The sequence below is a fragment of the Papaver somniferum genome, chromosome 1, assembly GCF_003573695.1.
Source record: "Papaver somniferum cultivar HN1 chromosome 1, ASM357369v1, whole genome shotgun sequence".
In the NCBI taxonomy this organism is placed as follows: domain Eukaryota; kingdom Viridiplantae; phylum Streptophyta; class Magnoliopsida; order Ranunculales; family Papaveraceae; genus Papaver; species Papaver somniferum.
In genome coordinates, this window is record NC_039358.1 from 149168877 (window position 1) to 149172761 (window position 3885).

The following is a 3885-nucleotide window of genomic DNA, read 5'->3' on the forward strand; positions in this document are numbered from 1 at the left end:
TACGTTCATCATATTCTTGATGAGTTTAGTTGGAAACAATTTATTTGTTGGAAACTAAATAATAAGTCAAAAGATGATCATGCGGAAATTTCCTTGAAACATCTTACATGATTTGTGTGAGACAATCATTTGATATCGACTTGGAATGTTTCGTATTGACCATTCAATCACTTGGATATTACTTGAAGCTAATAGTTCGTCTGAGACAGCTATTGCCGTTTTCTAAGGATGTTTCAATGATTGAAATGGGAGTTTAGAACATAAACCTTTGTCTGGATACAACACAGTATGCGTACCTAATATGCAAACTGTTTTCGTATGATTCAGGTCCGGGAACCTTGTTTGCATACCTAATATGCAAACGTGTTTTAACTTTTAAAGTCCGGGAACCTTGTTTGCATACTAGTATGCGAACGTTTCTACTTGAGTTATGTCTGGGATGGCTGTTTGCATACCCGTTTGCAAACGGCTGGACAAGACCAAAGTCCGTAAGCTATAGTTTGCGTACCTGTTTGCAAACTTAGTGGTTAAAGTTCTAAAATCGGTTAAGTATGTTTTTCATACTCATGAACTAAAACATTTATGAATTAAGGAATGCAATCTTTGCAAACCGTGGCTTAATGTTCAGGAATTGATTCTTACGAATCAATCCGATTTTGATTCATTGGTTCATATATATTTCTATGAGATAGTGAATAATTGAACAACTCTATGTGAAACACAATTAGATTCATTTGATTATCTTTCATGATTGATTGATTATCTTTCATGATCGATTGATTATCATATTTGATCTAGATGTGTTAGATGAATGTGGTTAAGACAAAAGTGTTCATATGACTAACTTTGGTTAACTGTTACTGAGCCAACGGTGGAGAGATATTGCTTTGGTTTTAAGCAGACTTAGCTTGAATCTTAAATCAGGTTTTCATATAACGGTGAATATTGAATGCTTTGTTACTAAGCTATCTTAGCTTTGATTGAAAGCAAACCCTGATTTGAAAGACTATATAAGGGAGAACTTTAGCAACTGGGAAACCTAATCCCAACACTTTCCCGTGTCCTAGTTGTGACTAGAGTCGATTCTAGGATTTTCCAAAACCATATTAGGTTAACGACTTGAAGACTTCATTTGGGATTCGTCAAGTCAGATCCAACTATTTTCTCTGTAGTTGTGTATTCTGATCTTACTTTTTCTATCGTATTGAGTACTGTCTTCTCTAAGATTTGTTCGAGATTTATATCCGGTGGGTAAGATATAAAAAGTAATCACAAAGCTCTTCATCTCATTCTTTGTGATTCCGCAATAACTCCTCCTACTACCATATAGTTAAGTTATTGTGAGGTGATTGATATTTCTAGGCTGTTCTTCGGGAGTATAAGACCGGATTATCAATTGGTTCCTGTTCACCTTGATTTATCAAAATACGGAACAAAACTTCATAGGTACTTCTGTGGGAGATAGATTTATCTATCAGAGTAGACTTATATGTGGGAGAAAGATTTGTTTATAAGTCGTCGACTTTGGGTCGTAAAAACTCTTAGTTGTGGGTGAGATTGATGAGTGCCAAATATTGTATATATTTATCCCTTTTTGTTGGCATTTAACTCATCTTTTATGCATTAATTCTACATTTTATCCCATATTCTGTATTTTCATTGTTTTCAAGAATAAATATTTTTATTAATTAATTTTGCATTTTTAGGTAATAAATAAAGTTCGGATGAGTCGCGGAGCAAAAAGAGCAGAAAAGTAGTGAAAAGCCGGGAGAAATTACGCAAGGAAGCCGCGAAGAATGGTGCGCACAACCTCATTTTCTACACACAAAATCGCCTCCGTTCTCAGCCATCAGATCAGTTCTCAGAAGCATCCGACGGTCGCTCCTTCATAGATCATCAAAATCTGAAGTCTCTGCCGAGCACCACAGCGCTGAAATTCCAAGCCTTCAGATTAGATGGTAGTTGAATCCAACGGTCGCTCCATTGCTGTGCATCAAAGTTTGATATCTCCGCCTAACACTACAACACCTAACTCCATCTGGCATCGTTGATTTTGTTGTATCATATAATCTAGCGGTCGCTACAAGCTTGCCTCTGCATCACCGTCCGATCTACCTACCATCTTCGCATCTCGCAGCTCAGAGTCACAGAACATCAAGACTCGATGCATTCGGCTCACACCCTAGCACCCGAGCCCTACCACCTAACCAAACACGCCCCCTACCCCAAACACAGTCGAGCCTCTCCTCCATCTTCTCCACAGCAGAGAACCACCGTACACCACCACCTTCTCCACCTCTGCCACCAACTCACTGCCACCACCACACCTCCACCATCATCACCCTATCACCCAACAACCAAAACCCATCTCACCCCTAGCCCTCTAGTTCCCTATTTTCTCATTTTTTCACGCTTCTCTTCCTGAAACCCTAGGCGTGAAAAAATTGATAAATTAGGTAACCTAGAGTTGCAATTAGAGCATGGGAATGGAGTAGGAGCAATTACAAAGCATGGGTCGACGATTTCAAGGACCAATTTCACAGAAATTAGGTAAACCTAATTCAACTGATTTTTGGGGAAGAACCCTAATTTTGTATTTAGGGAAATTGTGTTGTGGACTATATATATGGGTGTGGGTATGATGTAAAAAACATGCTTGGAGTAGCCAACATCCAGGACTTTCATGTCCTGTTAATTTTCAATTTCATGTTTCACTGTTAAATGTGCTTATGTGTTCTTACTTTGTCACTGTTAATTTCTTGCTTATGTTATTCACTATGTTAATGTGTTAAGTATCATGTTAGGTTAAATTAATTCCTGTTAGTATTTCAGTTTTGATCATTGTTAGTCAGTTAGTTATGTTCATGTGTGTTGCTGCTCTCTCTGCCATGTAATGTTCACTGTTTTATGTAATTTGCTGTCACATTTGTTGGAATGCTAGGCTAGATATCTTAGAGCTTTGAACTAATTGTGTAATGGAAGAAATCAGTGCTTAAAGCAAGCTGATTTTCTTGCCATTCCCTGTGTATGCTTAGGTTGCACTTTGATTGAGCATTGGGAGAAACTAGTGCTCATAGCAAGCTAGTTTTCTTCCCATTCTATTTGTTTGCCTTAGCCTAGCCTCTTCATTTCAGCTTCACCACAACCCTGCCCTTGGCCTTAGGCCTTGGTTCATTCTTGTTTTGTTTCGCTTTTGTTCACTGTTTTGTTTTTGCTGTTTAGTTTTTCCATTGCTTTTGCCTTGTTGTTTCTTCCCTGCCCTGCAACTCTGTTGCTTCTCTGGTTTGCTTCCAATTTGGCCTAGAGCCACTGTTTACCACTCCTAGTGCTGCTGTGCACTGCTTGTGCAGCTGCTGTTTTGCATTGTCTGCTACCACTGCTGCATTGCTACTTCTTTTTCTTGGCCTTGCTGTGCAGCTCTTTCTCTTGCAGCTGCTGTTGCTGTTGCCCTCCTTGTGTTGCCCCTGCCAAGCTGCTGCTGCTGCTGTGCAGCACTTGTGCTGCTGCTGTGTGTTGCTGCTGCTTCCTGCAGCCAAGCAAAGGCCAATCCAACTGAGCCCAAAGCTCAGCTCATTCCAAAAAGCTAAGGCCCAGTCCACAGTTACTAAGCCCAGATTTGAACCAAAAGTTGAAGCTCAGTTCATTAAAAATCAAAGCCCAATTCAACCAACCTGTGGGCTTAATCCATAAGCCTAAACTCAAAAGCCCAAGACCAAACCAACTGAGTCCAAGGCTCAGTTCACTTCACAGGCCCAAGGCCTAAAGTATTTCATTGTAAAAAAAAAAAAAAACCCATTAAGCCCAACAGTTCCAAAGGGTATTCAAAGCCCATTGATATTCAAGACCCCTTTGGTATTCAAAGCCCATTAGCAAATTTAGAACCCA